Source organism: Falco naumanni, chromosome Z, assembly GCF_017639655.2.
Source record: "Falco naumanni isolate bFalNau1 chromosome Z, bFalNau1.pat, whole genome shotgun sequence".
Classification (NCBI taxonomy): domain Eukaryota; kingdom Metazoa; phylum Chordata; class Aves; order Falconiformes; family Falconidae; genus Falco; species Falco naumanni.
Genome location: NC_054080.1, coordinates 9,494,383 through 9,515,817, shown reverse-complemented (window position 1 = coordinate 9,515,817; position 21,435 = coordinate 9,494,383). Strand labels below are relative to the sequence as shown.

Sequence of the window (21,435 nt, the reverse complement as noted above, 5' to 3'; positions counted from 1 at the left end):
AGAGCAAGGTGAGGACAGCAATTAGATCTGCACTGTACTCAACCTCCAGGCATAGACACACAAAACACCAGAAAACCAGACCACTTCATGTGTGCAACCACATTCAACTTGTTTCTCGACAGAGCTTTAGGGATCACAGCACCTAAAAAAAAAACAAACAAAAAGAGTTCACCTAGGTGGGCAGCATCACAGCCCTATAATGGACATTTTGGTCTCTCTGCGCTCCCTGGACAGTGCTGTGCAGTCCCTCCTCCCTTCCCTGCCCAGGAGGAGGAAACAGAATGCCCTCTGACACAAGACCAAAGATGCTGAATTACTGCTAGTTCTGCTGTGCCACCATGTAAATGCCACATGAAACCACACTTCTCTCTCAGCACTGAATTTGCACGTGAGGATGCTCTTCTTAACCTAGATCCTGGCTAAAAGCACAGACACATCCTTTGCCTGCATGCCCAGCCATTTACAAGCTGTCTACCTCTTCTGCCACTAGAAATGTTAGTGGCTGCCAATCTCATGCTCATGGCTCCTTAACAGCATGGTAATATAAACACCTTGAGAGCAGGAGGTGCTTGCTTCATTTCCAGGGTTAAAACCCACTGTTGACAGCCCTCCTTCCCTGTCTGAAGCAAGCAAACCCTCCAAAGAGGGACAAAACATTAAGTCCATGTCCTCATTAGTATTTCTGAACACAGAGGAAAAGGTTTCCCACAGAACCTTTTAGTTGTGATTAATGCTGTGAATACACTGATCAGCAAAGCTTGGCCTGGCAAAGAAAGCACAGAACATTTTTCATGGATGTCACCTCCAATTTGAAGATAAATTTACTTCAGCTATTTCCCTGTCTCTACCTGCTCATGTGGCTCACTCTCTACTGAATTAAAGCCTAGTAAAAATATGCTTGCTTTTCTCCTCCATACACAGAAATCACCTCCAACTTGTAAAGTCCTTGGGCTGAAACAGTTGGAGGTGAAAGAATGTTATACAGACGTACCGTGTATATGCGATTCCAAGGCAGCATAGGCAGCATTGTACCTTTTCCTGGATGCCTTACTGCATTACTGGGATGTAGTCTGTTTAAAAAGCCTGGACCACTAAAGAAAATGAGTACAGCTCCAGATGGAAATTGTTCTTTAGATGGTCAGTTTTTAAACAACAGAATGCTTGCTAACGAAAGCAAAACATTTATCTTCCAAAAAGCCATTAAACAAAAAAGAACTTTTTCGTCAGAAAGGCTGGATTTGTACTACTATTTCAAGAGTGAGTAGTCTAGAATACTCATTTAAAAAATCCTTGCATATAGCATTCTCACATTAACAGCAGCGCAAGTGAGTTTTGCATATGTGGTTTCTGGAAGCAAGAAGCAGAGGGACAAGAAGGAAGAGCAAGACAGAGCAGTAGCACCAACAAAAAGCAAAGTTGCCAGCTTTTATCTGCATCTTGTGTGGGACATGGACATGTGTTTGCCAGTATAGAAGAAAATGATCATGCAGGAGAAAATCCAACTTCCAATACATGCTTTCATTCTGTGCATACATCCATCAGTGACACTCTGGGCTGATGATACCTTTAACGTCACCTTCTGCTACCTGTGTTGCAACTAACTACCTTGCAATTTCACAAACACTACACTACTTCTGACTCCTTTTTAAAGCTACAGCTGTTGGACTCGTGTTACCATTAGGAAGGTGAAATTAAGCAACTTCTTTCACTCACAGTTGCAGGGACAATGCTCAAGAACTGAAACCCTAGAGAATGAGAAATAAACCCAAAGGAAACCCAGCCAGGAAAAAAGGACTCTGTTCTAACTAGCATCTGTAGATAACTACTGTCCGTAGAGTTTGAAGACTTTCTCCCTTCTGTGTGCCCTCATGACTGCTTGTAAGCTAAGACACTGGTAGCAATTCCTTTTTTCAGAGGCCAAAACCTATGAAGATAGCTCTCAACTACCATCAAAGGACTAGGACACCCACAATTTAGCAAGGTCAAAGGTAGAGTTAGAAGTGGAGCTTGTGCTTCTCAAGTTGTAGTGTATAGTTTTGATCACATCTACTCTTCCTCCCCCTAGGCAATTAAAGATTACCATTCCCCGAGATCTCCTTTCCGTGCAACCAAGCCAAGTATAAATGGTGGAACAGATGTGCACTACAAGGAGCAGTCTTCTTCTTAACCAGTCTCTGTACAGTATCGCAGGTCTATCTGGACACAACTGCAATGGAAAACACAGCCTAGGCTACCTCTACACTATGGAAGTCACCAGAGCTTGGATCCTTCTTTTTGTATGTCTCAATTTCTGTACAACTAAGAATATGGTCTTAGAAGGTTACTTAAATAAGGTTTTATAGAGAGAAAAAAATACAAGAAGTTACAGGAAATAACAGCAGTTAAAAAAGCACCCACTCATTTATATATATTTTTATATTTGGTTTTGGTAATGCCATGCAGTCAAAGACCCAAAGCATATGCATTGAGGCCAATGGGGCTTCAGTTGTGCTACACAACAAAGAGATTAACATGACATGTTATGGACTCTTAAAAATGTAACATATTTCAATATAAGTATAGTGCAGAATACATGATGAAGATGAAATTCACCACTGCAGGGAACAGGAAGCAACCCCAGTGCAGCCAATGTAAAAGAAATTTCAGCAGCGGAGTTCTGGAATGGAGCCTATAAAACAACTGGACCAGACAATATGGCAGTTCAGTGGATCTAATGAATCTCATGGATGGTTAGAAGAATAAAGAGGACAACAGGCCAGAGACCAAGATCCTGAACCTGTACTGAAACTGAGAAGCGCATACCACCACTCTTGGGCATCCACTTGAGTGAAGGAACTAGCACATCAAATATCAGGTCCCAGGTGGCATCCTATCACCCAGTGCTCTGTGTGAGTCAGTGGTCTAATCAAAACCACATTAAATCTGACTGGATCAAATCACTGCTTTCCTCACCATTTGTTTTCCTGATCTTCTTACACAGCAGAAGGCTTCACCTGATGCTAATGCTTGTATTTCACATCGAAACATGAGATTTTCTTTCACCTCTTACCAACTAGCTCTACAAACACACAACCCAGTTAGCAACAAACAACAGTTTTGGTTTAAAGCCCTCTGTTAACCCTGTGTGCTACAGAAGATGGCTGAACATGGAACAGCAGCTTTTAGAAAGGCACGGTGAATTTCTGACGAGCACACTTCTAAACAACGTGCAAAGGTTTGGTTATGATACAGGATTTTATTATTATCCATATATTTAGAAGTGAGCGCCACAATTTATATCTCTGTCTTAGGCAACACAGAAACTTCCAAAGTAATTGGCCAGATTAACAACCTCATGCAAGATCTAAGATTAAATCAAGCAGCTAATCCTTGGAGACTGATGAGAAAGTGGATAGTAAGTAATTTAGCCTATGCCATATGCTTTCCTTGCAAACCCTCTCATTCCCTCTCTCCAAAATACTACCCCACCCTTTCTTCTTCTTCACAAACCTGTTGTGGCCTTGGATCTGAGCTCTTGGATCCTCAAGGCTGTGCTCTACTGGTTAAACTGGCAGAGCCTCAATGAAGCTTTGCTCCTGACTGAGATTTGGGCCTTTATCAGTTAACTGAAAAATCTGACGTCCTCTCCAAGAAACAAACACCTCCTTGCAATGGTTTTCATCACAGATGCAGCAAACCACCTGCTTTTCTACTTGCTAGCTTGCAAAACAATGCCAGTCATGAAGCTTGCCAAAAAGGAGGAAACATTTTATTTTAAATTTAATCAGACATAATGGATTAGACTTCAAGGGTCTGATGCAACCCAAGGTGTGCTGAATTTTAAGCCAAATGTAGTGTGAGCACTGTCAAACAAGAAAGTTACCCAGAAATGGCATTCAGATTACCTTCAAGGGCTGCTGTACCCTGTTGCTTACTGCTTAAATCAGGACAGAGCGTGTGACAAAATCCACCTCTGTGGGCCTAGCTCCTATATTCACCATGCTCTTGGGAAAATGTCCTCTCTGCAGGTCTCTGGGGTCCATTTCAAAACTTGTGCTTAGCTATGATGCACCCTGTTGGGCTCCCATTCCTGCAAACACCTCCCTTACCTGGGCAGATATGTTTAGAGCAGGTCTATGGCTGGGGCTGCTTTGAGCAGTGTCCTCAGACTAGCTGTTGTCCTGCCTGAGGTGCAGGGCCAGAGACCTAGGGGCATGCTTACAGCACACTGAAGCTGCAAAGGGGAGCTGAGAAAGGGTTTTGGAGATACGGCTGCTCTGTTTTCACTTCAAATCACATACTGCATGCTGCCTTTGCTTGAGATGGCCTGTATTCAAGGCAGTGTCAGGCAGGTGAAGTTTCATCTCATCTCTCCCACCTTCCATATGAAGGCTCCCACCACTGTCCTATGCAGATACTCAACCCAACAGCAGTGTCACAAAAAAAGGTCACAGGTAGAGTTCAACCATCAGCTTTTCGCTAGTGTTATTGCCTGTCCAGGGAAATGTAACCACAGCGGCCCTAGTTCCCAAGCTCATGTGACCTTGTGTAGCACCATGTGGCTTTCCACAGAACCACAAGCTGCAGGTACCACAGGCTGTCTCCACATCAACCATCCCAGCAACTTCAGCACTCACACATATACCTGAACCAAGTTCAAGGTACCTCCTCGGACACTACCAAAACCACCCAAGCAGCAGGGTAAATATTCCTTCATTTTGATGATCCTTCTACTGCTACTGTAAGTGGTTACTTCCACTTGAGCTAGCTGCTGGAAGCTGGAGTGAAACAAGGAGACAGGTCTCAGGAGGCTTTGTCTGGACAGTGGTCACAGAGGAACAGAGCACAGTATTAACAAGGAGAAGAGGACAGTAAAAATCACCCCTGTATATTAATCCTTCTCTTTGCTACATGCTGAGCTTACTCAAGCACACAGAAATTAATAGAAACTGTAACCAAGAAACTTCAACTCTCTGAAAAAATGCATTTCTAAAGCAAATAATCTCACTTTTAAGCTTCTGCTTGGCTGCAGGAATATTTCCTGTGAAATGTTTTTAGGGGTGATGAAAAGGGTGAAAAAGCACTGCTAGCTGTACATCACCGAAACAGTCATCACTGGTGCCACTCTCCCTCTTTTGGGTTTAGGGAATAAAAAGGCCACCCAGAGTTTGCTTCACCTGACACCTGTAGACCACTCTACTGTGACTGTGGTGAAATAGAAACATTTCATAGCCTAAGTGAGATGCGTTGTAGATGTTAGCTTTGCTATCACTGTAAAAAGATAATGCAAATAAATCTGTACTATGAAGTCAAAAGGACAGAAGAGATTAGCTTTGATGCCTCTCCAGAGAGAGGCAAAGTAAGAGGGTAGAAGGTCAGGGCAGCGAAAGGGTTCAGGGTGAGGTTGTAACATAGTCGGAATGAGTACCATGGCAAAGGCAAGTGAAATCCATTAGAGAATCCGAAGGGCTAAGTTCTGCTCTGCTTTACAAGCCTGCACATAGATGATACAGATAGCAGACCATGGCCCTGCCTGCCCAGCCAGGCGTGCATGCAGTTGAGGTTGCAGAAGGCAGATACTGACTGGAAGCAGAAAACAAAATTCACAGCCCTTCATGGGGCTGCTTGAGAAAGGTCAAAAAGCAGGCTTTCAGACAAAAAATGAAAACACACCCTCACAAGGAACAGCAAAGATGATAAAAAACCTTGAGTGTCAGAATATTCTCTCACCTTTCATCCAAAGATCACAGGCCTGTTAATACTCCTAATTGAAGCATCTGTTTATGTGAGAGCAGCATGACTATCATCTCCACTAATCTAACAGCCTTATGATAAAAAAGGAAATCTGTTACTTAGGAACACACTTTTGTATTAGAAAAAATCTGTGAGAGAAAACTGTATGGCACATGATAAAATTTCACATAATAACCATTTTCTTCTACATTTTGAATTCTTATAATTTTTTCCTTTTCATCATGCACAGAAGGGAACTGCATTTCAGTTTAATGTATTCGGTTTAAAAATCCATACATTAAAAGAATACTGAAGTTGGGGTTTTTTTTCTTTTTTCATTTTGACCATGGTAATTGTTCTTTCATCAAAACCTATTTTTGAGAGCCACTCTAAAAAGGAGTATAGCTTCTTCAAAAAAAAAAAGACAAAGCATATGACCTTTAAAATCTTTTTTTCCTCCTGCAGTTTTGAGAAAGAAAACAACTATAATTGGCATATCTCATTAACAAACTCAGCTATGCTGTGATAATAAGTGGGTAGCAAAGTGAAAATAACATTTTAATTAAGTCCTTTTCATTTCCAGGCTAATTTTCTCTGTATTATGTGAAACCCTGAGTGTTACAGAAGCCTGGCCTGTCCTATGGTCAAAGGCATGCTAAAAACACTGTTCCTCATCTCTCACAGTTACATGTGCACCACTTTTGTTAAGAGCATTTTAACTCTTTTATCCAGTCTCTCCCTTTACATCCACACTTAGACAAAACATACCACTTACAGCAACCCATCTCAAGGCCCTGGCCAAGCTTGACCTTGGAGAGACTACATTATGATTGATCTTCCCTGGTACCCTGTTCAGGATGATGTTTATTAGGCAGGTAGGTAATGGAAATCTGAGGAGCTGGAACACCTGATCTATATCCACTCAAAAGCAAATAAGCAGCATTTCCAGTCACAGAGACTGGAACTGGTATAAAGGCATCAGAGCAGTCATTATCACACTCAATATCCCACCCGACAGCAGCAGCCTCCAGGTGCTTAGTAGGCAGTAGTAGACTGCAGGTTAATAAACTAACCTACTCTTTCTTCCTAGTCCCTGGACAGACAGGTAAAGACTCACGACCTAAATGCATCAGAGTAGCCATCCTTTCTACTTTGATCAACCTAATTTATTTGCCCACCATTTGCTTTCTGGCCATATCACCAACAAGTGAAACTTCCTGAAGTGTCTCAGTGTTAGCAGGTCTTCAATGTAAGACTACATATTTGAGCAAGCAGCAAGCTCCAGGTCTTTTTTTGTGTCAGAGAAGCTAATTTGATTTGATTGTCTTTGTGTTAGGTTGTGAGACTGGGAGAAAAGGCTAGCAAAGCAGACTGCAAGGTGGCAGAAAAAAAAGAGAAGTTGTGCATACACTGAGGGCTGACTCAAAACCGCCAAACATATATTTGACTGGAAGAGAAATGCCTTAATAAATTGGTGTTCATTGCATGTCAGCATATACATCATAAGTGCTTACAAACAAACACAAGAACTGTACTGTGAAACTGTCCCCTGAAAACACTTGACATCAAGGTGATATAGTCCATTTATTTATTTTAAGCTTTAGCCATTTTTATGTTAAGCAAGACAAAACTTAAGTCCTGTGGAGGTTACAGCACTTGCAAATACTAGTCAAACCTTGATCCCACGGAATCCGTAGAAGCTTTGCCATTAAGTTCAAGAGAATCAAAGTTCTATCAAATTCTATGAAAAAGCATCACGACAGCAAGGGGAGAGGTGGTCTGAGAAATCTCTTGCAGCACAGCTTCTTCAAAATGTGAATGTGCCGACATCAAAAGATCTAGCATTTAATTTGAAATGTGGATAGCCACAGATTTCAGTCCACAATTTATTGTTTCATTTTCAGGGCTGTAACAATGGCCAAGACGGGAGTTGAGACTTGATTAGCAGAATCAAGATTTCTTAAAAATGAACCATTTTAAAGAAATACAGCCATTAGAGTTTTGAGTGCCTGCATTAATCACTGCTTAACTGAAGCAAAGCAGAAATGAAAAAGAAACCAAATTGCTTTTCTATTTGGTGTAATTTCACCCTACTCAATACACCCAATACTGTGTAGTACATAAAACATAGGCTACCTGCACAGGGTTATATTCTGACTTTCACGTGAGACATGCTGACCTGGTTTCAGCTGGGATAGAATTAATTTTCTTCTTAGTAGCTGGTGCAGCGCTGTGTTTTGGATTTGGTGTGAGAACAACGTTGATAGCACATTGATGTCTTGGTTGTTGCTAAGTAATGTTTATATTAAGCCAAGGACTCTTCAGTTTCCTGGGCCCTGCCAGTGAGAGGGCTGGAGGGGCACAAGGAACTGGGAGGGGACACTGCCAGGACAGGTGACCTGAACCAGCCAAAGGGATATTCCATACCATGGGATGTCATGCTGAGTATATGCATAAACTGGGGGAAGAAGAAGGAGGGGGGGGGGGGGACACATTTGGTGTTATGGCGTTTGTCTTCCCAAGAAACCATTACGTGACAGAGCCCTGCTTCCCTGGGGATGGCCGAACACCTGCCTGCCCATGGGGAGTGGTGAATGGATTCCTTGCTTTGCTTTGCTTGTGTGCGCGGCTTCTGCCTTACCTCTTAACCTGTACTTATCTCAACACATAAGTTTTCTCACTTTTCTGATTCTTTCCCCTACCTCACCTGGGGGGCAGTGAGCGCGCGGCTGCGTGGTGCTTGGTGGCCAGCCAGGGTTAAATCACAAAACATGCCATCCTCTGCTATAAACCTGTATAACTCCACTGTCTGCAACAAACCAGGCTACTGTCAACAGATCAGTACCATGAACTGTACCTTCACGCATAGACAGAAAGAGAGATGAAAGAAACGCATACTTCTCTGCAAGATGCTTATAAAGCTTTAATACCTTTTTAGAAGCTATTCCTGAGACACACATTACAGTGTTTAAAAAGTGAGCGGATGAAACTCCCTGCCCGTTTGCACAGGAGGTCAAACCAAAAGCATGGTCCAAATGCAGAGCAGAGGAGAGCTAAAAGTGCTGTAGACACACTAGTAAGAAGCTGCATGGCCTTAATCCTGATATAACAGCCCTGCAATATAGGACTGGTTTAGAGATATGACATTCTTCATCAAAACATGCATGAGTATAGACTCCAAGTATAGAGCCCAGAACCAAGTGGGGGAACCCCATCTTCTGCTCAGCCTGGAAGGTATAAAGAAAATGGGATGGCAACAGAGACCAACTCTCATTCCCGTAACACTTAACAACTACTGATGCTCACAGAATGACCACCATTTACACCATTTCATTCCCTTCCTTCTTCACCTCTACTTTACATCATATCACTTGCCTTCTGCCCTCCCACTGAAAATCCAGCTGTATCTGTAGTAACCTGTATTTGTCACACATCAATACACTGCGCTCGTTTTGCATGACTTTCAGGATAACAGGTACCCTCCGAGCACCTCAGTATTTGTTTGCAAGCCGTCACTGTTCAACTGTTCAGCTACTGTTTACAGCAAACTGATAAAACAGGGCATGAACTGCTTCTGCTACACTAATACAGAGGGAGAGAGACGTTCTGAAAATTTGTTTCTAATTCCCATCTGTCACCCACCTGAACTGAAATAATTCTGTTACATCCTGCACTCCACAACTCATCAGGAAAATGTTCCAGCAGCAGAATTGTTTGAAGGCTTAAAAGCAAGTAATTTATTTTAGAAGTACCAACTGCGAATCACTGATGATTTGGCCAAAACTTTTAGTCTCTCACTGAGGCTATTAAGTCTTAAAACAAAACTGCAATTACTACAACGAATGCCTTAATGAATACTTAAGATTGCAAGTAATCTCAGTTTACTTTCCTGACACAATGGAATTACTGAAGAAGTTTCAGTTTCCTCCTTCTGTCATCATCACAGGTAGATAAAATTAAAACTGTAAGAGACAAAAGTAAATAAGGATTGAGAAGACCAGTATATTGAGGAAGGCCAAGGGTGGACACCCAAGCAAGGGCACAGAACATCAGACTCCTCCAGCAGCCAAGCTGGGAACAAACCTGAAAATTACGCCACTCTTGCCAGCCAGGGTGTTGAAGGCTTTGCCACTGCACACACATGAGTAAACAAATCCCAGATGAGTTGTATGACTCAGAGTCACACCACAGTAGTCATAAAAAACAGAAAAAGTTTGCAGTTAAGGTACATGCAATGTTGTTGAGCACGATAAAGGAGATGAACATGACTGATATGAGTCTTGAGATGGACACCTCACACATCTGGCTTCAGAGCAAAGGTCTTCTTTTTCTATTACAAGAGGATGGAGGAGCTGACAAGGGACAAAGCACCACATAAAGAAAACCCAAAAAAGCCTGAGGTCTAGGACGTGGGTACCCGGACCTCCTGTCACCTCTCCTCTCTGCTCACAGAGCCATTGAATGCCAATCAAAACCCATTTAGATATTCACTCTACCTCTTAACTGAGGTGCAGAATGCAAAAATATCAGAATGTGCTTTTCTGTCCTGTGGTTTGGTATGAGCTTTACTTGAAATGCTCACTGTGCTCTCCGTTCTGATTAACATACCATTTACTGCTCTAACTCATGCTAGTCTCCTCACAAAACATTGTAGATTTTATTCCTTTCTATTTCTTTTGTTGAATGCTTTATAACAGAGATAAAGACTTTTCCCCTTTTCCTTTTTTTTTAATTTATTTTTTTAATTACATGCACCATTGGCTGGCTTCTGCTGAAGATCACCAAGGTAAATAGTAACAAGAAAAAGGAATGGCAGTTTTAAAATGATTGCTTTTTATTGTTCCACAATGCAGTAACATTTTTTAAAATCATTCCACATCACATCACTGCAAATAGCAAGTGTGCTGGTAAAATTTATTATGAGACTTGTGTAATGGGATTTAAAGCTGAACAGCTGTTTTGCTAGTCCTCTATACCACAGCAAACATCTTGGAATCAAGAATCAGCATGATTGCAGCAGGAACTTAAGAGCTGGACAAATACGTACCAAAAGAATAATGAAAAGTAGCCTCAACTAAACAAATTGTTCTTTTGACAGTTACCATTTAAGTAGTCCTGTCTTTGCAACTCATATTGCTCATACTTAGAAGTGTATTTTCCTGCCCCATAAAAAGAGCAATGCAACCAAACCTCTGCTCTCTGGTGCACGCATTTTTGATCTGTGAAGCCATTTCACTGAGTTATTCAACCAAGAACCCCATGAATAACTTCGGGCCAGATTAAATCACCTTTAAAGACTGTGATACACATCCATCAGACCAAGTACCTGACAAAAGCAGGAACTGTCTCTTCTGTATAAATGAAGCCAGAGGAGGAATTCTTCTTAAGATAAATGAAGCCTCACCATTATAAAGGGATGGCAACATTAATAATTTTAGAAAGTGTTATAAAGATGTTAGTTTCCCAAGATGAAATTACTAAAGACGACAAAGTTGTATGCTAGCCAAGGTGAGCTCTGGTTAGCAAATGAAGACTTAGAGAGAAAAAAAAAAAAAAAAAAAAAGTCTGTCATAAAACTAGTCAAATACCTATTTCTAGTATCAAAAAGTGTAACATAAAAAATAACTTCTTAAAATCCTTAAAAAAAACCCCAAACAAATTGCAAATTTGGTTACACATTTCCTTCCTGATAATGCTGAACTGAAGTCCACTGTGGAAAACTTCTGTCACTGGGTGTGCATCACCGTCACTGCCATATTCTCCTAACGAAAGCAGCATATTCTCCCCTTTGGCTATCAATCTCTCTTTGCAGTGCTGCATCAGCCAGAGACCAAAGAGAAAGTGCTGTCTGCACACTGACATCATGGACTAACATTTTGAGATACTACCAGAAGTATGGCGACAAGTAACACAATCATTTTCAAAGCAAGTATCATAATAATGATCTGTGCATTGATGATGTCCTAGATGCAGATAAGTAACACAAATTTCAAAGTCATATACTGAAGGAACAACATATTCCAACTTCTGTCCTAACTCCAGATCACCAGGAATGGTACTAACATCCATCCCTAAGTTAACTTTGTCTAACCTAAGATGAAATACAGTTTATGTCAACTATTAATTAACAGTATCAATACTAATTGTTTTCAAACATCAATTATCTGATATTAATTAATTTTTTTTGAGCACTGAAAGAATGTTTATAGGGCTACTGGGCTGAAAGACATTACAGGATGAGCTTCTTGAAGTGGATTACCTGATCTCATATGAGCTTTGGTTTTCCTTTGAGCACCCTAGTGGTGTTGATTCCAAAGACATGAGCATTTGGCTGGATAAACAATTGCAGATTAATTGAAGATCATTATGTACTGGAAAATACAGACTATCATGCCAGGAAATGCAGGCTATCAGTATTGAAAAAACGTCAGCAAGTTTATTTACCATTTCCTTGACCTATATATTCCTATTTAGAGAACAAAGCCTGCAGTACAATAAGGTCAATGACATTTACTCATTTTTTGTCATTCCAGCCTGGGTCTCTTTCTGTTATACTTTGTTTACCTTGGTGTTAATATTTCTTCAAGCAAATAGCTTATTCATGACTTGTGGTGATCAGAATTAAGGTCTGAAGTTACACTTAGGCAACAAAATCGTTATCAGTTTAAAAAAAAAAAAGTGTGTCTCAATTTTTATTTCAAGAGCTATTACAGAGCAGCAGGAAAATCTGTCTTTGGTGGTCCCTTTCCTGTAGGAACAAATGTAGTCACCTCCTGGGCAATCACTGGCAATACTAAGTAAATACAATCCACCCAATTCACACCACTGCCACTCTGTTGAACACCAGTTGCGCGCTTTCCCTTCTCTTAAGGGAATTGGTGAATAAAAAGGAAAGAGCAGCAGAGGAGCCTGAGGACATGCTTCTGGTCAAAAGCTAGAGCAGGTATTTTCAAAATTGGGGTAAATAAAACAAAGCTTTTACAGAAAGAAGCTGCAAACCCTAAAAAGATAGAACAGTGCTACAAAGCCAACAAAATATTCCATTCCGTCTGAAATGACACCCCATTTTCTTCCCGTTAGCAAGAAAACCATCTTATGGTATTCATCAGCTTAAAACCATTTCCTTCCCTGTTCCCAGCCCTCCTACCTTAGCTCTTATTTCCATCATAGAACCACAACTCAAGAAAATCTCTGCAAGAATCCAATTAATGAACACAGGTAAGTACACAAACAGAATTAGCAGACATCGGGGATGTTCAGTGGATCCTCAATCTCTTTCTGTTACTTCAAGCTCTACATCCCTTCTCTTACTCTAGGTAGCAAAGTCAAAAGTAGAATGTTCTCCGCCAAACTCAAGACACTAACACAACACAGAAAAACAGATAAACCCTTACACTTTCAACTGGAAATAAAAAAGAAAAAAAACCCTAATGCAACTCAAAATGGTGGATCATTTGATGTTCACTATTTTAAGTAAACGTAAACCAAACCCTCAAAGAACACCTCTACAGCAAAAAAAATTGTTTATGCATAGTATTTCTTCTCAATATTTTGGGCCAAAACTTTTCAGAACTGAGTAATTTTTGGCAGAAACCTGTTATTTTCCAGAATTTTGTTTTGCTATGGAAACTGCCTGCATAAGAGAAACAAATTCATAGACTAACCTTTCTAGTCAAAATTTCTTCCACTTTCATACAAATCATACAAGTGAATGATTGGCATATAGCTCTTGAACAGCTTCTCTTTAAAGATCATTCCTTTTAGCACAGATGCTGCTTTTCTTGCTGAACACCTGTGAATTAGTTATATTCTGCAACTGCCTTGCATAATGTTAGCTGATGCAAATTGAACATGGTCCAGCTCCAATACCCGCTAAGTGAGCTAAACTCAGCGAAGCCTGTGGGTAGGCCAGGTGCTGTTACATGAATTGCATCTCCTCCAAGACAGGTGGCAGGACAGATTAATGCAGCCTTATGCTATCTCTGCACTGGCATTACAGCTTCTGTATTAAGCTCAAGGTGAATATCAACAAACCTCTCGGTTTTTTTTTTTCTTTTAATTTGCCTTGTCCTTATCTAACCTAAGATACCTGAAAATTTCCAAGTTGTTTCTCACATCTCAGATCAGTTTCTCAGGTCACTGGCTTCATGCACAATGGCATGCATGAAAGCAGAAACAGATGTACTATATGCGACATGCGACAACCCCACATAAACAATGGTCTCTATCCACTCACTGCTGTAGCAGTGCCTGAAATGATTATGTACCAACGATTTTTCTCTTGTGTTTTTGGCAGCCTCACAGTAGCCATGTGGTTGCTACAACCCATGACTCACCTCTAGTTTCCTCAATACCACAGGCTGCTACAAAGGGCTGCTCTCTGATGCTCGTCAGTATAGAAAATCAACCAGCAAACCTGCAGCCAGGACACCACTGTACATCTGCATACTGTGTCTGCATTTGGAGTACACAACCTCATGCAGCCAGCCAGTAGCAGGATCTCAATGAAAGCATCAGGAAGCTGCGTGTTTCCTGACTACTAGTATTTTTTTTTTTTCTGGTATCCTATTTGCTGAAAGGCATGACATGCTCCTGATGGCTTTCATGACTGACAATTGTGTTACATCTTCTCATGTCTTTCCAAATAACATTCCCTGTATTCTCAAGATAACCAAGACTAATTTGTCCAAGTGATGCAAGGATGTCAAACCTTGATCAAGATTGTGGCTTACATCTGCACTGGGGAGACCTGAAATTTCTTTGACTCAGCCCAGTGTATAGAAGCATAAAGCTGCAGACTCATCTTCTGACTGACCTGGTCCTGCTTAAGAAACATGCCAACTATTACCACATATTTCTTAAAGCAGACCCCAGGGCCCCCTTTCTTGACTCTGAATTCAAATCCCTGAATACCCCAGCTGCAAAGATGATCACCGTCAATCAGTTTTTCACACTCAGTTCTTTAATTTGTTCCACTTTCTGCCTGGTAGGCTACAGCCAATGGTTCTGCAACCTAGCAAAGGTTTTGAGCTAACTATATTAAGCCATAATAAAAAGATGTGCAAACACTCCTGTTCAACACACACATGTATTTTCTCTACTCTGACAACAGTATTCCCAGAATGGTGACTGCTAAGACAGCTCCCCACAGCTCCTCTTCATCAGGAGCACAGTCACGCTCAAAGCTGCCAGCGGGCACAATCCTTGCAAAGGAACAAATGGCCTTTTGGGGCACTCTGCAGTCTACTGGGGCTGTCATCCCACAGCCCTGTGTTTTGCAAGCTGTCCTGTCCTTATTGTCCCCAGGTTTGCTGGCTGAACTGGCACAGCTTTCGTAAGCAGGGCCAAGGTCACTCTTGAGAAGTACAAATGGCTTTTAGCATAGGAGAGTGTGAATTTCTATAGCAGGTTTACTCTGAGAAGGCGAGACTCCTTTTCTGGCTTCATTCATCCAAGAATAGCATTGCCATCAGACCTGTGTTATTCTGACAGGTTACTGAGCATGTTTAATTGGTATTACAAGCAAGGTTTGAGCACAAAGGAATGCAATTTAGGTGTTTTAAGGAAGATAAGGCACATATTTACAATGACTCTTCATTCTTTCAATACTTTTCCTTTCTCCCATAAATAGTTCTCATGGGATGCTCCAAAAATCCCAGCTGTGTTTTACGAAATTATATTTTTCAAGTTTCTTGCTAAGTATCTCAGTCAATTTAAAAACAAATAGCTAATACAAACTGAGTTACTCATCAGTTTGTGTATTATTAAACACCCCCCTCCATGCACAAGGAATGGAAGAAGGGCTGGAATAAGAAGAAAAATAAGTTATCAAAGAAGACCTACCAGTAATTACTCAGCAAATACAGTAAATTACTGTGTATTTGGAAATTAAATGTACTTCATTTTGTTGTCAGTGAGTATTTTACAAGCGTGGGTGACAGAAGCACACAGCAGAATATAAATATGATACAACTGCCTTTTCAGTATGTATGTTTTCATCAAAGTTGGATTTTTTTCTCCTCCTCCTCTCCTTTTGACTGATTTAAACTGATGGATGGTGAAGCAGGATTCTGAATTCACTGGTGTCTCAGCAAAGTAGTAAAAAGCAGCACAAGAAACCTCTATGAAAATTCATGCTGAAATCTTATTCAAATGTTCCCATTTGGATTACTGAACAGAGCAGCTCTTCACAGAAACCCACCTGGGTAAGGAAAGTTATCTTGTACTTCAAGAGGACAGACAGACTATGATCCACTGGCTTATTAGATAAAAAAGGCAGCACAAAAAAGACTACCATATGAATGACACTACATTCCCTGCAAATGCACGGAATTGCCCTCATCGTTGTTATAGGTGATTTAGGCAGTTACTGACTGTAAGGAGGTCTGACTGTTGACAACAGTGTTCAGCACTGTTTTGACAGTGAACAACGTACAGGCTACGAACACTGCAGGTTTTCCAAAAAGGGAGGAAATGGGTGAATGTTGACCCTGTATCTAACAACCCAGCTAGTGATTATTCAGAGTAGCTACTGTTTCTGTAGCCTCCCTCTTCTGACCCTTGTTCATGGCATCCAATAGACATTGATGGTAGCACAATTTTAACAAAAGCGTGAGATTTTCAGAATCAGGACATGCATCGTGAACAACAATGCCACTCACAAATGTTCTCTCAGCTGCTGCCAAGCAAGCATTTCTGAAAAGCACCACTGAAAAGCAAGTTTCACCCTGATACACAAACCCATCAAATAATGCCTAAATAGGTAAGAGAGGATAGGCGGGCAAGAACAGCACCAATTTCACACACAAGCAGCAATAAATATGTCGGTTGTTAGTTGTATATTTATGCCCCATCCAAACATCAACCTATTAAAAACCCCGAGAGCTTTGGGTGTTCTTCAGTGAACAGCTGGGTTTGCTGGTGGATGTTCCCACCCAGTCTTTTCTGTCTGTGATCACAACTGAAAATAAAAAAAAGTGCAATAAAAGCCCGAAGAGAAAGAAAACATGGCCTGTTAAAGAGTACAGGACTGAGTGTGCAGAACTCAATGTAACATCAAGCCAGGGTATGTGAAAGGCATGGATTTCCTCCAGAGCTGGGAAATTCAAAGCACAGAGCAGTGCAGACCTCCAGGCACAACAGACACTATACAGCAAATTCTGGAGAACTAACCTCCCAGCTGCCAACTAAGCTGACAAAACAAAAATCAACCTGTTTAATTCACATGGATATCTCACCTGGGAAAGAATGGACTAAAAACCAAGCAAAGGCTTCAAGACGTATGCCATCATAAGGAGGGGTGTTCTCACTTCCTAAGTAAAAACCACTCTGATTTCAGTCTCTCAGAACAAGATGGCACAGCTGATTTCGGCACCCTTGTATGAAAACTAGCGCATTGACATGTATCACAAATTTGATTGGCATAAACCAGTAGAGAGAGAGTTCACAAGGGTTTCTGGCATCATCACTACAGAATTTCTCTTTGTTCTACTTTTATTTTCAGGAAACAATGACAGGGGAAACCAATGCTCAAGACAGATCTTACTCCTGAAGAGTCACCAACTTAAAAGGTTAGTCTTTAGCCATAACTTCAATCAGTAAAAGCAGGCCAGCATTAGTGGATTAAAAAGATGTTTCTTTTAAGCATTGATGATATGTAGCTGTTTTTCATTAGAGAAGTTTGCCTACCTTGAGGGCCTAGCTCCGTAAGTGACAATTCCACAACAACCCCCCTGTCAAAGTGATATTCACAATAGGTCCTCCTGAATACCACTGGAAAAACATGCTTCCTCCATGTTCCTGTATTATCTACAGATCTGCAAGGTATCTGTGGCTGCAGAAACTATTAGGAAGAAAAATGAGAGCACTGGGAAGTAGGATAATCAGTTTGACATACTATCTGATAAAATAACAATTAAGGAAATGTTTTCCAACTTAAAAAAACCACCTCAAAACAACAAGTGCATCTAGCCTCCTATCACTGAATAAAGAGGCAGGGAAGAGTGAGCGAAGAAAAAAATGAAAATTATTTCATGGTGATCAAAGTTTTCAAAGAAAACTAAGGTACAGTATTAAGAAAAACAAGACAGCTATGATGCAATTGCAAATTCAGAAATCTCCTTCTGCTGCTTAACCCTCACAATTCAGTCCCAAGTATGTCTTCAATTACAGACCCAGCAAAAGGTTCTGTAACTGAGATGTGACCTCATGGCTGAGGAATTAAGGATACAGTTCCCCACTAGCCCCCTGCCTCCTCTGAAAAAATCTGTCTCATCAGTTGGGGGTGGGGGTGGGAGCATGGTCTTTATTGAGCATGTTGAAACAGGTTAATAAGCACCAACAACTAGCACAGTTTTGCCCAGTAGGTCTACATATTCTGAAACAAGTCCACATCCACCGCCAAAGGGGAAATAACACTGAACATCAACCTTGTTGATAAATGTGGGTTTAGCACCTTTTTCAGCACCACTGGTTTTCTACTAAGAGTGAGCATAAGCCAACACCAAATTATGCCACGTGAGAGCTAGCAATGGAAGTTGAGGAGGAGAAGAAGGAATACAAATAAATGTAGATGTAGCAGGGAGCTGTTGTCATAGCTCCCAGTACTTGAAAGATCCTCAGTTGATGTAAAGTCTGTCCTTTTTCCTCCCCTGTGTAAAGCCTCGAAAGCAGGTTCTCCTCCTGCCACAGTATGTTCAAAAATACCTACGGACAAATGCAGAAGAGACTTCCCCTAAGGTCTTCCCATTTTTTTATTTTTAGAAATAGCCCCCAAAAACTCACACCTGAGAGTAGTGAGATTACTTAAAAAAAGATGGAGGTCCACAGCCATGTCCTCAGATTAAACTGGATCTTGAAATTTACAGGCTGAAGGCAATTACACCAAGTAGCCTCTGCCCCGAAGGTAACCTCCTCTGCAGTAATTCCTCCAGAAACCTTCTTTCACCGAGTCAAGCACAAGAGCCCACTGTACAAAACAGAAAGGTTTTAAGAAACGACCTTCCTTGTGCCCAAGTAGAAACAGGGAGAAATCTGAGCACAGAGCCATGACCTCTGCTTTTCCTCACCATACCCATCTCATTCACAATAGGGAGGATGTCACCTGAAGTCCCTGCGCTGTCCCACGTGTCTTCATATCCCCACAAAGACCACATCATATCCAAGATCAGTACTGTTAATCTCATCCATTTATTTCTGAAGTAGTCACCCAGAGGGCTCAAAAGGACTATTGTACAACCTCAGGTGTCAGTTTGGAAATCTCATCTCACTAGCTGCAATGACAGCTTTAAATCACTACTGATGAAAAGGCTTGCTTTTTTTCCTTTTGGAACAACCTAGCTTTTCTACAGATGCAAAAAGACTCTGGGTCACGTCTCTCAAAACATCCGAACGCTGTCGCATCTAGGGACATTTTTGCATGTCTACTCCGAAGCCTCTTTTCCCTACATGCAGCGTACCCTCACGCCCTGCTGCAGCACGCCGCCTTCTCCCAAACTAGCGGCCAACTCCGCAGCACGGCGCGACACCGGCAGGGAAGCGCACAGCCGGGAACGGTCACGGGAAGACGGTGCCCGCCTTCCCCGCCGCCTCGTGGGAGGCGCCGCTCTGTCCCCGCCACCGGGGCCAAGAGGGCCCACGGTCCGGCACCGCGGACGCGGTCGGGCGGCACCACGGGTGCGCCGGCAGCGAGCCGAGGCGAGGGGAAGCGGTTCGCGCCCCCGGGGACCCCGACCCAGACACAGGCGAGGTGCCGGCCCCGCACGGCGCCGCCGAGGGACCGCCCTGCCCGGGGCCGGGTCCCGCCCGCCGCACCACGCCGGGGCAGGGGCAGCGCGGCACCTCCCGGTGGAGGAAGGGCCCCGCCGCGTCGCCCCGGCTCCCGCGGCCCCAGCGCCCCTGGCGCCGCGCCGGGCTCCCGCCGCCGGCCCGAGCCCCGCCCCGGGACACGGTGCCGCACGGGCGGGCCAGGCCGGAGGCGCCCCCGGCCGCGGGCTCCCACCCGCCCCTCGCCGCCCGCCCCGGCCCTCTGCGCCCCCCCCGTACCCGCCCGGCCCGGCTCGGCTCACCCCGCGGTGCGGCGCGGCAGCCCCGCTACGGGCGGCGGTCTCCATGCGGGCGGGCGGGCAGCGCCCGCCAGCCGGCCATCGTGGTCCGCCCTCCCTCCTCGGCGCGGCGGAGAGGGGCGGGGGCCCGGGACGCCCTCCCTTGTCCTTGTCCCTGTCCTTCTTCTTGCTCGCCCCCTCCCGCCCCCTCGCCGCCCTAGCGATGCCCGGAGAGTGGCCGGCGCGGCTGCTCCCCCATCGCCCGCCTCTCCGCCTCTGCCTCCCCGGGCGCCGGACCCGGCTTCCAGCCCCCCGCCCCTGCTGCGGAGCGGAGGGAGGGGACAGGGGAGGGGCGGGCGGAGGGGCGGGCAGGCAGCGGGGTCTCCCCGGGCTCCGCCGCGGCCGCCCCCGCCCGGCCCGCACGCCCCCGGCGCCCTCCTGCGTGCCGGAGCCCCCGGCCCCCGGGGCTTTCTCCGCTGCCACACGCCGCGGGGGCGGGGAGCAACACGCCCCCCCCCCCCCCGGGGGGTTCTACCTGTCGTTCGGCAGCTGCCGGCGGGAGGCTGGACGCGGCCCGGAGCCCCCTGCCTGCACCTCCTCCCCCGGCCCCCGCCCCGCGGAATACGCAGCGCCGCTGGCGTCCCCCGGCCGCGACCCGGCTGCCAGCGGAGCCCCGTGCTCCGGGACGCCAGGGCCCTCTGAGCCGGCGCATCCCTGGGGTTTAGGGGCACCGACGCTGTCACGGGTCGCCCGCTCCCTCCGTGTGTTCGCCCGGCTGCCCACCTTCGGTCTCCTCCCCCTCCCTTCCCGGGGGGCGCGCATGCCCCCCGCGCGTGCAAAGGATTTCCCGCGGTGGAAAGGGCATCCTGGGTCCTGGGTCCTGGTCCGGGCCCTGGCATCACGGCTGGCGTGCTGCCTCCGCCGTGCCGCATCGTGCCCACTCAGGGCACCGGGCAGGGCTGCGGGCCAAGGCTGCGGCACGGTGTCCTGGGCCTGTGCTCAAAACCTGCCCCTTGCCCCGTCTGCCTGAGCAGCTCCTGCTGAGGAGCTCCTGCTGTGCAGCAGCTGCTGGGCCACCCTGAACTCCTGGCACTGGGCGTGACCTGTCCTCAGCAAAGGGTCACTCAGGAGCCCAGCGAGAACACCAACAGAGCCGCTTGTGTTCACCCTGCGTCAGGCTGAGCTTTGCCTCCAAGTCACAGATGGGTTACTAAGAGTGAGAATGGTACCAGCCCAACTACGCAAGACAAACTCCTGGCTGTCAGGGCAAAGAAAAGGTGACCCAGGAGATTCTGCCAAGGAGCACAGAGCCCTGGCTTCCCACAAGTGTCTGGAGGGCTCTTGCCGATGCGCCTTAACTGTAAAATGGAAAAAATAGCAGCCACAAGCTAAAGTAAATCATGAAAACAAAATTTCTATCTGTGGAGCAATGGACTTTCATTCCTCAGTTGCCAAGGGAGGTGCAGAAATATTATCTGAGTACTTCATTTCCCCCACACACTTTGCAGACGGGGAGCACAGCGCCACACAGCAGTGGGGTGACTTGCCCAAGGTGACCAGAAAGCTCAGACTGTTTGCGTCTCACTGGTATGCACCGTGGGCCACATGGACCAAGGAGCACAAGCAGACAAGTGGTGTAAAGTTACCCACTTAAGGCTGAGAAGTGTTAAATTCTGTCCGG

The 21,435-nt window shown here is 44.4% G+C and overlaps 1 protein-coding gene across 4 annotated transcripts in view; it reads right to left on the bottom strand.

The window, feature by feature from the left end:
- The window catches only part of PLPPR1 (phospholipid phosphatase related 1), a 125,973-nt gene extending 105,898 nt beyond the window's left edge, over positions 1-20,075 (bottom strand). For 3 of the 4 annotated variants that reach the window (XM_040580801.1, XM_040580804.1, XM_040580802.1), the window contains exon 1: positions 19,779-20,075. The gene's annotated coding sequence lies outside the window, so the exon portion shown is untranslated. The remainder of the gene's footprint in view (positions 1-19,778) is intronic. The other variant, XM_040580805.1, reaches the window with a different exon arrangement.
- Positions 20,076-21,435: the final 1,360 nt, after the last annotated feature.